Here is a 14,447-nt window from a genome sequence, read left to right as displayed (position 1 = left end):
TTCAGGATTTGGGAATGCCTTCAGCTAATCGTACCGCCAGTGTTTCGACATGTGTAGAATTGGATCTTGAACAAAGTCACAGTACGAGTGATCTATTGTCGTATGTACAAAATAACATTTCCAAGTTAACGTCGGAACAAAAAGACATTTATGATACGATAATGCATTGTGTCGATAACAACGTTGGAGAAATTTTCTTTTTGGATGCGCCAGGAGGTACTGGCAAGAGGTTTGTGATAAAACTGATTCTGGCATCAATTCGATCAAAAAATTATATAGCGTTGGCAATTGCGTCGTCCGGAATAGCCGCAACATTGCTGCCTGGTGGAAGAACTGCTCATTCCGCTTTGAAATTGCCTCTGAATTTGCATTCCACAGAAACTCCCACGTGCAATATTTCCAAATCATCTGGGATGGGTAAAGTATTGCAGCAATGCAAACTTATTATTTGGGACGAGTGCACAATGGCACACAAAAAATCGCTCGAGGCTCTGGATCAATGTTTGAAAGATTTGCGAGGGAATTCGAAACCCTTTGGCAGCACATTAGTATTGTTTGCGGGAGATTTCAGGCAAACATTACCTATAATACCTAGATCAACCCCTGCAGACGAAATGAATGCTTGCCTGAAAAATTTTAATTTATGGGCACACGTAAAAACATTTAAATTAACTACAAATATGCGTGTCCGATTGCAAAACGATGAATCTGGTCAAACATTTTCAGATCAATTGCTGGCAATTGGAAACGGAAAGCTCCCAGTAGACTCAATTTCAGGACGTATACAACTACCTGCTGAATTCTGTAATTTAGTGACGTCCAAAAATGAATTGATTGAAAAGTATTTCCAAATATTCTAAACAATTAAAAAAACCCCTGCAGACGAAATGAATGCTTGCCTGAAAAATTTTAATTTATGGGCACACGTAAAAACATTTAAATTAACTACAAATATGCGTGTCCGATTGCAAAACGATGAATCTGGTCAAACATTTTCAGATCAATTGCTGGCAATTGGAAACGGAAAGCTCCCAGTAGACTCAATTTCAGGACGTATACAACTACCTGCTGAATTCTGTAATTTAGTGACGTCCAAAAATGAATTGATTGAAAAGTATTTCCAAATATTCTAAACAATTAAAAAATAATAAATGGCTAAGTGAAAGAGCGATTCTTGCACCCAAAAATATAGACGTCCACGAAATCAACAATATTGTTTTAACCAAGATTCGAGACCAGGCAGTCCTTTGCAAGTCAGTCGACACATTTTTAGGACCAAATGAAGCGGTTAATTATCCTTCTGAATTTTTAAATTCCGTGGATCTTTCAGGGTTTCCACCACACGTGCTACAACTAAAAATAGGCCTAACAATAATACTGTTAAGAAATATCAACCCACCAAAGCTTTGCAATGGCACGCGACTCGCCGTAAAAAAAGCAATGGAAAACGTAATAGAGGCCACAATCTTGACAGGGCCTTTTGAGGGTGAGGCTGTTCTTATTCCTCGCATTCCCATGATTCCAACGGATCTGCCATTTCAATTTAAAAGATAGCAATTCCCAATTCGATTAGCATTTGCAATCACCATCAACAAAACACATATATAAATCTATATATATATATATATATATATATATATATATATATATATATATATATATATATATATATATATATATATATATATATATATATATATATATAACATATATGTTTATAGATATATATGTTTTTAACTACATAAAACTTGCGAATATACAACATTCTTCGCTGTCCCATTGTCTGTGCATATAAATAGATTGTCAGGTTTACCGACTCTTGAACATGCAACATATAATTGTCCATGGGAAAAACAATCCGTATTCAGATCTATACCTCATGATTCTAATGATTGCCCTTGAGCTTTGTTGATGGTGATTGCTAATCGAACGTTCCCTGTGTCGCCGTCGTCATTTATATATCCCCCTGTGCTCCCCGGCGTCCCCGTTGTAGTTGTGTCCCGGTCGTCATTTATATTCCCTGTGTCCCGGTCGTCGTTTGTGTCCCGGTGTCCCAGTCTGTAATTTCTCTTTTGAGTGTCCCGGTCGTCATTTATATTCCCTGTGTCCCGGTCGTCATTTGTGTCCCGGTGTCCCGGTCTGTATATACATTCGTTTTTGAGTTGGTATATGATGAAATAACTTTTTGTGTTTTTCCCCTTTTTTTCTTTTTAGTTTTTTTTTTGTGCATCAGCTTCTTTTTTGGAAGCTTTTTTTTAGCAGCTTTTTTATTGAGCCGCTTCCTCGGCTGTTGCCATTGTAGATTCGTGCCACGCCAACACCTAGTTGGTGGGGGTGCTTCGCGACCCCCCCCCCCCAAGCCCCCTCCCGCGCGCGTAAGTCGTTACGCGCCATATTAGTTACGCGTCATTGTAGTTGTGTCCCTGTGTCCCACCTGTGAATATATGTATATATATATATATATATATATATATATATAGGGCTCATGATGAATAAGGAAGCTGCTAAGTCTTGTTTAGGCTGGGAAGGTATCAATAATAGAATACTAATTGCTCATTTTATGACTAAAAAGTTTAGGGTATCAGTTATAGTAGTATATGCCCCCATTGAACCAACTGATGGAGATACTAGTGACTCAGATGAATTTTACTTACAGTTACAGGAGCAAATAGACAGGGTACCAGGTAGAAATATGGTGTTTTTGCTAGGAGATTTTAATGCCCAGGTTGGTAGAAATAGGGATAGATGGTATCCTAGCCTAGGTAATTTTGGTGTAGGAAAAGAAAACAGTAATGGCTATAGGCTTTTGCAATTTTGTAGGTATAACAACCTAGTTATAACCAATACGGTGTTTGGTCACAAAATGGCCCATAAGTTGACATGGTATTCACGTGATGGTAAGACAGCAAACCTTATTGATTATGTTATTGTAAACAGAAGACTAGCAGGATCAATACAAGATACTAGGGTGTATAGGAGTGCCGTTATTGATGTTAAAAGTAAAGATCACCATCTAGTAGTGTCTAAGGTTAATTTAAAGCTGAAATTTCGGAAGAGTAACTCCCTCCCGGAAAGTTATGATGTTGGTAGACTTCAGGATGAAAATTTGAGAAAAAAATTCCAGGAACAGTTGAGTACTAAACTTGAGGGTTTAAAATTTGACAATGTGGAAGATGGATGGAATAATTTCAGAAAAACAATTTGTGAAGTTGCTGATGGTGTCCTAGGGAAGAGTGCTAAGACAGCAACTAGGAATATTAGTGAAAAAGCTTTAGGTTTAATAGAGAGTAGAAGGGGTTTGTATAAGAATTATCTGAGCGATAGGTCGTATGAAAACAAAAGGAATGTAAAGAAAGTGGAGAAAGCATTAAAATATGAACTAAGGAGATGTGAAATGGAGGCGATGGATAAAATTGCTGAGGATCTGGAAGATGCGGCTAGACGGCATAATAGTAAAATATTATACTGGCATGTTAATAAATTGAAAGGGAGTAGCCGATCCGGACTAGTCCCAGTTAAAGATAGAAATGGGGCCACAATTAGTGATAAGGAAAAAGTAAAAGAAAGATGGGTGGAACATTTTGAGAATGTGCTAAACCGAGATACAGTTGCAGGAAAAGATATAGATGAAAATGAAAAAGTTTGTGATACCTTGGATGTGAAGGAAGATTTGTTTAGTGAGGAAGAATTAGCGACAGTACTAGAAGGATTAAAAAATAATAAGGCCCCAGGTGCTGATAGTATGATTAATGAGTTCCTTAAATATGGTGGCTCTGAGGTTAGGAATAAGCTACTGAAGATTATGAACATGATTTTTGAAAAAGGGGAAGTACCCAATGATTTTAGGAAAACCTTAATTAAACCACTGTATAAGAAAGGTGACAAGAGTGAATGTCGGAATTATCGAGGCATTAGTCTGGTCTCTGTAGGTAGCAAATTACTGAGTAATATGATACTTTTTAGACTGAGACATGCTGTAGACAAAGTTTTAAGGGAAGAACAATGCGGTTTTAGAAAAGTTAGAGGATGTGTCGACCATGTTTTCACTCTTAGGTTAATAATTGAGAAGTCCCTTCGTTGTCAAACACCTTTGGTCCTTAGTTTTATCGATTATGAGCAAGCTTTCGATTCTGTTGATAGAACAGCGTTAACAAAGGTCTTATCGTTATATGGTATACCATAAAAATACATTAAAGTGATTTGCGCTATGTACGAGAATAATACTGCTGCGGTTAAGGTAGGAAATGAGGTTAGCAACTGGTTTTGTATTAAATCAGGAGTTAAGCAGGGTTGTGTTCTATCCCCCTTTATATAGATCATTTTGATGGACTTCGTCTTAAGGAGCACAGGAAAGGCAATTGGAGACCATGGAATCAAATGGGGAGGAAGAACGCTCCTGGACTTAGATTATGCTGATGATTTAAGCATATTAGATGAAAGTGTGAGCAAAATGAATGAATTTTTAGAGGTTTTACGAGTTCAGGGTGCTAAAATAGGCTTGAAAATTAATGTTAAGAAGACTAAGTCACTAAGGTTAGGAATAAGTGAAGATGAACAGGTGACCTTAGGTAACGAAAAGATTGATCAGGTTGGGAGCTTCAGTTACCTTGGTAGTATTATTAGTAAAGATGGTGGGAGCAGTGAAGATGTTAAAAGTAGAATAGCTAAAGCTCAGGGTGTTTTTTCACAGTTAAAAAAAGTTTGGAAGAATAGAAAGATAAGCCTTCAAACCAAGATTAGAATATTGGAAGCTACAGTGATGACAGTGGTCAAATATGGCTCTGAAGCATGGACACTCCGAAAAGCAGATGAAAATTTACTAGATTTTTTCCAGAGAAATTGCCTACGGATTGTTCTGGGTACCCGGCTGACTGACCGTATTTCAAACAGTAGGTTGTACGAAAAGTGTGGTTCAATCCCGCTTTCTGGGGCTATAATGAAAGAAAGGTTGAGATGGCTAGGCCACGTTCTACGGATGAAGGATGACAGATTACCGAAGATTGTCCTTTTTGGCCAACCGTCTGGGGCTACACGGAAAGCAGGTCGTCCTTGTCTGGGTTGGGAGGATGTCATAAATAAGGATTTAAAGGAAATGGGAACTTCCTGGGAGGGTGTAAAGAGGGCGGCTTTAAATAGATTAGGTTGGAGGAGGAGCGTGCGTAGCTGTGTTGGCCTCAGGCGGCTTGGTGCTGCAGTGAGTTATTAGTAGTAGTAGTAGTATATATATATATATATATATATATATATATATATATATATATATATATATATATATATATATATATATATATATATATATATATATATGTTTTTAACTACGTAAAACTAGCGAATATACAACATTCTTCGCTGTCCCATTGTCTGTGCATATAAATAGATTGTCAGATTTAACGACTCTTGAACATGCAACATATAATTGTCCATGGGAAAAACAATCCTTATTCAGATCTATACCTCATGATTCTAATGATTGCCCTTGAGCTTTGTTGATGGTGATTGCTAATCGAACATTCCCATTGTCGCCGTCGTCATTTATATATCCCCCTGTGCCCCCCAGCGTCCCCGTTGTAGCTGTGTCCCAATCGTCATTTATATTCCCTGTGTCCCAGTCGTCATTTGTGTCCCGGTGTCCCAGTCTGTAATTTCTCTTTGAGTCTCCCGGTCGTCATTTATATTCCCTTTGTCCCGGTGTCCCGGTCGTCATTTGTGTCCCGGTCTGTATATACATTCGTTTTTGAATTGGTCTTTTTTTTAGTTTTTAGTTTTTTACCTTTTTTTAGTTATATCTCATGATTCTAATGATTGCCCTTGAGCTTTGTTGATGGTGATTGCTAATCGAACATTCCCTGTGTCCCCGTCGTCATTTATATATCCCCCTGTGCCCCCCGGTGTCCCCGTTGTAGTTGTGTCCCTGTGTCCCGGTCGTCATTTATATTCCCTGTGTCCCGGTCGTCATTTGTGTCCCGGTGTCCCGGTCTGTATATACATTCGTTTTTGAATTGGTATATGATGAAATAAATTTTTGTGTTTTTCCCCTGTTTTCTTTTTAGTTTTTTTTTAGTTTTTACATTTTATTTTAGTTTTTTTAGTTTTTTTTCTTTTTTCTTTTTAGTTTTTTTTTTGTGCAGCAGCATCCTTTTTGGAAGCTTTTCCCCGAATATGAGATATTCACAAATTGAAAGAGAAGCTGGGCCAAGAGACATGCCATTTGATTCCTTTTGCTCACGTCAGCTTAGGCTGTGACTCTACTTCACGGATCTACAGTGAGGGAAAGGGTCTTGCTCTGAAGAAGCTAATTACAGATGCCGGTTTTCGTACGACAGCTGCAGTTTTTATGCTGAAGTCAGCTTCGAAGGAGGAAGTAAGGGTTGCTGAAAAAGATGCTTTTCTCATGATATATGGCTCATCAAAAGGGGGAAATCTAAATGAACTCCGCAGGGAAGCTTTTAAAAAGAAGGTGACTACTGTTGGAACGTTTGTCCACCCAGAACAGTTACCACCAACTTCTGATAAGGCTGAATTCCACTTTTACAGGGTTTTCTACCAAGTTCAGGTATTTAGTGGAGGTCCTGATTCCGAACTTAAGCAGAGGAATGGGTTAGAAAAATAAAGATAACTTCTTGTAGACATTAGCTACTGACGTCCCACCAGCCCACCGTCTGCTTCTGAAAATCGTAAACTGCTTCTGTCAACTGAAACATAGCTCAATTAGATATAGCTGCTTCAAAAACGGCTTAGCTTGGACTGAAGCGTGTAAAACTTGCAAAAATAACGATGAGTAGAACGTCGAAGCGCAGATATCTGAATCCAAAGAACGAGTTGTAAATAGATTCTGTCTATCAAATGTTCATAGTCAGTGTATTGATAATAGTTTATTCTAAGAGGGATTTTAAATGTCGGCCACAGAAAACTAGTTTCATAGATGATTTCCCTTTTCTAATAATTTTTATTAATAAACATCTTGCAATCGCTTGTTTTAGGCCGATCCATCAAGTGATGGAGCCAGCGATGATCAGATTCGGGCTAAATAAATATTAATTCTCAAAACCGACACTTTAGCCAGCGAAAGATGGTCTGTTAAAAAAAAGGGGTCACGACGACCAGAAGCAAAAAATTTCATATCCATGACTTTGAAAGTTTTCTTATATGCCGTACACCAAATTTGACTCCATTTTCGAACTCGTCTCGTCTTTTACACCGGAATAAAAATTCAGTTCAGGAAAAACGAACAATTACTGGAATAAAATTTTTTGTTTGGAAAGTGAGAAACCTGACACGATACACAAAAAAATAGTTTTCTGTCGACCTAGAATGTACAACTTTGGATATGTTATTCAGCTTTTTTTTTTCTCTACAACATGGGGAAAAATCGTTTCTGTTGCAATTTGTTTGGGGTCAAACTCTAGTTTGTCTGCAGTAAAGGGCAAGGTCCCGAATTTGTGCGGTTGGAACATTTCTCACAAATGTCACTTTAATAGATACTTTTACCTTTTTTTTAAAAACCTCCAATTCCTCCTGTGCTTCCTGTTAAACTTGTATATTCTCAATGGAACCAGACAGAAGTTTAGGGATAGGTATCTTGCTTGAAATGGCCTTGGGGTCTATAAGTATCCTTCAAGAAATCATATAAATCATAAATGATATGTTAATCTTAAAATATAGACATCCTCCGTGTGCTTCCCCAGCTAGGTTGCTACTAAAAGGAAAACCAGAAAACACTCAATATGAAACATGGTTTCATGCAGTAATATGACCAAAATAAAGTGTAGCTGCATGAACCACTTTATACTGTCCAGTGGGCTTTAAACTTGCAATATAGGAAAATAACATATCAGAAGAAAAGGAGAAAAAAGGAGTTTTTACTGGCCCTGACTGCCAGGAGTTTTTTTTTGTCACTGTTTGGCTTGAAACTTATGGGAAAAGTATTTTAGGCTGATGGGATATTTTGAGATTTCAGGTACCCTTTCCCCCATATTTAGATCCCCTAACCTTCCTCCATCCCCCTTTTACAGTTATGCACAAGTTTATAAACGATAGTAAGCCTGTATTTGAGTTTTATACAGTACCCGTCCATCGTATACAACTTGTACCATATAGTCAGAGCGCCAGATTTTGTATCGTGCACCCACCCATGCCGGAAGGTACAAAAATGCTGAGGGCGGATCATAGGGTAGTCGACCATGTTGAAAACGAATATCGTAGGGTGCATGTTCGCTGTTGGGGAGTTTCTGAGATATAGGCCAAAAACGCCAAATTTAGCCTATAACTAAGTGTGACGATTCAGGATTTTTTTGCGACTTATTGGGCTGAGGAATCTGTTATATCAATTAAAAAATGTTATATCAATCGAAAGAAGAAATCTAGATCTGCAAGAATATGATTTTTAACTTGAAAAAAACACTATTTTTTTTCTCTATTTACTGCAGTTTCAAAATAAGTGCTGTAAAATTCAACAAATATCTCAAAGAAAGGCTAAAAACTCGAAATTTCTTCAAGGTAAGAATTTTTTTTTTCATATTCGAAAAGAAAGTGCATTCAATTCCGTACAATTTGAGCTAAAAACATATAAACTATTTTCATTTTTAAAAGGTCTGCGATTTTTTTTTGTAGTGTCACTGAAATGATCCCTAGCCGTATCGTGAAAAAGGACATGTTTTTTTTTTCTTCAAAGGGTAGGAATACTTCAAATTTCATAACTGTTTAAAATTTTTAACCTTTACTTAAAAATAAAAATAGGTTTAAAAAAAATATTGACTATTTTATATATATATATATATATATATATATATATATATATATATATATATATATATATATATATATATATATATATATATATATATATATATATATATATATATATATATATATATATATATATATATATATATATAGAATGGACGAATATGTTTTCTGGTGTACTAAAGCGTCTGCAATTACCTTTTTGGGACCTGATTAGCCAGTAATACGACTGAGCTATTTACTACATAAAAGAATTCTGCCTCCCAGATGGATTGGCTTCATGGATTGGAGTTGTCTTACTCGGCCTGCCCGTAAAATTGGGTAATAGTAACTGATTAGGGACCTGTTTTAATTAAAAGTAAAAGGTATCAAATAAAATTTTCAAAAATATTCCTCATTTTCTTCTTCCGAGAATTCAGATGGGGCAAGGTCAGACTCCCTGCATGCCCTCTTCGTTCCGCAGCAGGAGCATAAGCTGCAGCATCCTTTCATTTTTGAGCAGCTACAGTCTTTTCTGCATCTTCCACTTTTACATCTGCAGTAAGATTCCAGGCTTCATGCTTCTTTACAGTTTGAGACGACCGCATCTACTCCCCCTTCAGCCATCTTCTATCCAAGGAGAAGTGGATCTGGAATGCTCGGCCGAGCCTGTACTGACGACAAGATTATCCATGTAGCGAATATGGCTCTTCGTATGCATGGCTCGAAGGTGTCGTCAGAAGGTGGAAGTCTTTACACATCCTGTTTTTGGCACCGAATGTAAGCCCTTACACTGGCCAGTGAATTGAATCCGGCTTGTTTGCCGTACTGTTTACAATGACCAGGAATTTTGATAGGTCATAAAATTCTCGAAACGCGTCGACTGAAAGCTTCCCTTCTGCATCCTTGATCTGCTCCGTCACAGACAACATTTTTGAGGCAAAAGTTGGAGACACCGCGGCGTTTAAGAAAGAAGCTTTCCCGACGCCGAAGAAAAAGTTCGTTGTGTCACAATCTGGCAGACAGTGCACGAACGGTAACATTATCTGCTCCTCTTTGGACAAATGGACTCCATCCGCCGGCTCGTGTAGGCCTACTGGGATAATGTAAGTCGGGAACTTCAAGAAAAGTTCGCTCAGTTCTTCAGCTTGAAGCTCTTCAAAAAAATGAATACAGGCTACTGCCACGTCTGTGTCGTTGGCATGCACAACGATACTACGATGCTACAAGCGTAACTGCTAGCGTACTTGGCATGTGTCATAAGGCATTGGTCAGCCTCTTCGTGGCTGGAGGACAAGCATTCCTCGTAGTAACAATGTTCTGGTAAAGTTGGACAGCAGCCACGCTTAACCAGAGACACTTTGAATCTCTCCTTGAACCCACCTGAGAGAAAAAGGTTGAGTGCGTTCGGAAGCTGATTACTCATCTGCTCCCAGACTTCATACAAAATTTCGACGAGCCGGCTTTTAGACGCTTAGCTTGCAAGTACGGCATCCCATTCTTCAAATGTGCTAAGAGCGGAATTCTGGAGGTTTTTCCCTTTCCCTCGTCGGAGTCTGCATGCTGATTTCATAGAGGTCGACTCTTCGGTGTCCGTGAGCTTCCCAAACAGCCCGTTGTACCGATGTGCGACAATGTGGACTTCAGGAATACCCACTGGAAGATAATTCAGCAATGATAGAAGCGATCTTTCCGCGAAGGATTTGACAGTTTAAAACCTGGCAGGCCGATATGACCTTATCTTGGACATTAGGTCAATGATGTGTACTGTAGCTGATGTTGTTTCTTTGGATTTCAAAGTGGCCAGCCAAGCTGAAAGTCCTCCTTTTTTTCTTAGCCAGTTCAACAGCACAGCTTTGTTCCCCGCCCTCATTTTTCAGCCAGAGGATGTCTTGGTTGATTGTTGCGGAAGATACTCAAAAATGGATGGAGGAAAAGGAAGAATCTCTTTTGTGAGGATCTTTGCATCGGCTTTCTCCTTTTCTTCGTCGTAGCTCAACTGAGCAGTAATGATTCTCTTTAAGGCTGTTACTTCAGAGTTCAGGAGATCGGTTTTAGGGACACCATTCACTTTCTGAGTTTTTCTCTCGGAAGGGAAAGTTCGGAGTACAACCTTTTTCACATCGTCTTTCGTGTTGCACAGAAAGTCCTCAACCACCTCTTTTCCTTTTGTGGCTACGCAAGTAATATCAGAAACAATCTTCTCATCGTCCACAACTTCTGACGTCACAATATTCACTAGGTCTAAGTCCACTCTGCTGAACGGATTGCCAAATACAGTGAAAATTTCTCGAACTCTATCTCGTGAAAGTTGTAATCGCGTCGTCGTCGACTGATAGTCTTCGTGATATTTCTATGTCTCTGTGGATACGTTGACTACTTGCAGGAAACCATTGCTGATGGCAGCGGAAATCGGTAAGGTAAGAATCCAAGCTCAGTCTGTCTCTCATCCATTTGTTCTCCTATTATTCCGGCCGTCGTCTTTGCATCCTTGTTCACTGTACATTCCAGTATCTGATCGGAACAGGTGGCCGTAAACCTGGTGTGCGTTCTCTTCAATGCGAAGTATCCTTTCATGAGCCTTCTGTGTACATCAGGAAAGGTTTGTGGTAAACTTCGCATGTCATATAGGTACTGTATGAGACATCTTGTATACTGAGGATGGTCAGCCACCACCAAGTATGGCAACATCCGAGCAGTTGCTGTCAAATGAGACTCCCAGTCACAGTCTCGTTCAGCATGATTGAATTGCATCGCTATTTCACGTATTTCCAAGAACTGCCGCCAGAAAGGAAACGTGGGTGACGCATTTCTAAGGGTTTTGAAGGCATTCATTATGGGAGCCAAAGTGATCAAGGTATCGTTTGCCTTCTGAAGTGAAGTCTTCTTGTGCTTCGGAGTAATACTCTTCCAAGGACTCCCAGTAGAGGGCTAGCAAGACCTCGTACATTATGCAGTAGGCATTGATATCTTGGTAGTAGCCTTTCCCTTGAAATACCTTTTCGCATGTACCAAGTAGTAGCAGCTTTGCCTGCACTATAATCTCTTTGAGTCCGGAGCTGTCCATTATCTTACCAACTGCCTTGAGTTAGTTGAGCAGGAGGTGGAAGCCTCCCATCCGTAGGATTACATTTTTGAAGTCATCCGGGTATTTACTTTTCACTTCCTGTGCTAGCTGATAAATGAAGAGATCTTGCGTGACCACCGTATCGTCACATCCGACAGCTTTACTTATCGCCGTGAAATGTCGCAAAGATTTTTTCGACTGTTGCATGGTTGTTTGGTGCTTCATTAAGGAAAAGCAAGATATTAGATTAAATATTTACAAATCAGTTTCAAATCACAGATGTTCCATTTGACTTGCATTTTCAATTGAACCGGAATTTCCAATACTAAATCTGATTGATCATTGTAACATGCCTTTTTTTCAGTCCTAATAAATCTAAATTAGTCAGTATCACCTAGTTTCTTGTGATATTTAATTTTGTAAATTACTTTCATTAAGTCTCTTACTTCTGCAAAAAAATATTTACACTCATTTTTCCAGCCAACTTTACAACACCAAAAGTGCTTTTAAAAATTCTATTTTTTAAAAAAATTGTTTTTTGATTTTCCAAATTTGTGTCATATTCTTCATTATCATCCATCAGCAAATCAGTATTTGCGTCAGAATCACATGTTGAATCAACCTGAAGTAACTGTTTTTTTTTGTTTTTTTTTTATCTTGGCCTACCTGACTCACTTTTCTTTTTCATCTTCTGCTGGTCAATTTTTTCTGCTTACCTTGTCAATCAACTTCCCGCTAGGTAGCAGGTTACTAAACAAAATTCATATTATCGGGTACACTCGCTAAAAAAGTTGCAGACCCCCCAGATATAATAATTTAAACTTTTTTTCTTAGCTCAATGTGTTCGGAATTAAACGGGCTTTCTTTTTTAATATAAAAAAAATACTTTATCTTGAAAAAAATTTCGAGTTTTTAGCTTTTCTGTTGGAAATTTGTTGAAAAAAATGTGACTTTTTTTAAAACTGCAGTAAAAAGTGTACTATTTTTAATTTTTTTCTTACAAACAAAAATCATATTCGTGTAGCCCCAAGTCTCTTCTTTCTATTGATGTGAGAGTAGGCAGGATTTGACCAATCTTATCTGTAAAAAAAAATTAGAATCATCGAACCCCATTATAGGCAAAATTTGGTGTTTTTGGCCTATTTCTCAGAAACGCCCCAACGGCGAACATGCGCCCTACGATATTCGTTTTCAGCATAGTCAACTACGATGGGATCCACCCTTAACATTTTGTACCTTCCGGTATGGGTACTAATCGAAATAAGCGAGATACAGAATCTGGCGCTCTGACTAATACGCTCTGCGTACGTGATAACTCATGCATTTGTTTTTTGTTGTTGTTTTTTTTTTTTTTTTTAGATACTCGTGAAGAGCTCTTAAAAAATAAGTTCCCGTACCTTTTCCAAGTAAAACTGTTTCCTAGATCCCAAAGTTTAGTCAGTGCTATTTCGAGTATTTCTTACGTCACGTAATGTCTCACCCTATCCGGTGCATATTGGCAGAGTTTTGTGTTTGCTGTTCTAGATTCGCGGCCAGGTTTCTGTCCCAATTTTAGATCTTTCGTTTTGCCTCCGAAAGCCGTTTGCTAAGCCGAGAGAAAATTCTTTAGTTTTCTCGATTTGTAAGTGCAACTGCGAGAAAAATATAAAGCCAATTAAGTGGATTGCCAGTTCTTCTGATGGTAGGAAAAGATATTTTTCAATTGGAAAAGAAACAAAGAATTCTTCTTTATTATGTTACAGTATATTTTTAGATCAAACTGAGCAGTTTCCCTTGTATTACGCCATCCCATAACTTAAGTTGAAAAACCTATTGACCTTCAATTTGGAAATGCATTTTTTATAAGCTCCCTTTCTTTAAGTACATCTATTCTCAAAAGGATAAAGGCTCTTGATGGTTTGAAGAAACTGGAAAAGAAGAATTACTTCTATTCCGTTTAAAATTACTAATAGAGTCAAACTCAAAACCTTCCTAGCCTCCATTCAGCCTATAACCAAAGGTTCAGATAAGTTAATACTTTCACCTAAACACACAAGAATACATGAATAAAAATGTTTGTGAACCTCCAGAATTATTTCTGTTTGTTTTAATTTTAGTGTTGCTCCTTACTTTTAGTGGAAAAATTGTTCTTTTATTTTTTTTCTGACCGTTTTTCAGATTTTGCCAACAAAATCCCTTCCCTCCCTTCCCCCTGTGTAAAATTTCCCAGGGAAAATTTCCTCCGAAAATGATTTCTTTTCATCAAAAATTCTCCCCGCAGAAATTCCTCCCCCGGGAGATTCCCCTCCCCTACATATAATTTCCTCCGGTAAATTCCCCTATTTATTCCTCCTAGGTGATTTCGGATGCTCATTTAAAAGGAGACTGAAAGTTTTACTCTTAGTCAGAGGCAATGGTATAGCGGAGGGCAACCACACACCTCGCCCCCCCCCCCCTCGCCCTTTTTTTCTAAGCACATCCGATCAAAATTTTGACATAGCCATTTCGTCCACATAGTCTGACTACCGAAAAAATATGCTTTGGGTTTACAAAACCCCTCATAGCCCCGGGGCAAGAGCTGTAAGTTGTGCATTTTGCCCACTGTTAATATTTAAAGTTTTATGGAAGGGGTATCGCATTAATTTTAGAGAATTCTCATTTGATAGGAAATGGAGAATTC

General features: G+C 38.2%; 1 protein-coding gene and 1 long non-coding RNA gene across 9 annotated transcripts in view; one reads left to right on the top strand and one right to left on the bottom strand.

The window, feature by feature from the left end:
• LOC136027226 (RING finger protein nhl-1-like) overlaps positions 1 to 14,447 on the top strand; it is a 147,321-nt gene that overhangs the window by 6,645 nt on the left and 126,229 nt on the right. The window contains exon 1 of one of the 8 annotated variants that reach the window (XM_065704272.1): positions 13,297 to 13,469. The exons of 6 other annotated variants lie outside the window; for them this stretch is intronic. The gene's annotated coding sequence lies outside the window, so the exon portion shown is untranslated. Of the gene's footprint in view, positions 1 to 13,296; positions 13,470 to 14,447 lie in introns of those variants that run through there. One more of the 8 variants, XM_065704274.1, reaches the window with a different exon arrangement.
• LOC136027230 (uncharacterized) overlaps positions 1 to 14,447 on the bottom strand; it is a 78,999-nt gene that overhangs the window by 44,782 nt on the left and 19,770 nt on the right. The window lies entirely within an intron of this gene.

This window comes from Artemia franciscana, chromosome 5 (assembly GCF_032884065.1).
Source record: "Artemia franciscana chromosome 5, ASM3288406v1, whole genome shotgun sequence".
Lineage (NCBI taxonomy): Eukaryota > Metazoa > Arthropoda > Branchiopoda > Anostraca > Artemiidae > Artemia > Artemia franciscana.
The sequence above is the reverse complement of the archived record's forward strand: the minus strand, read 5'-3'. Positions and strand labels throughout refer to the sequence as shown.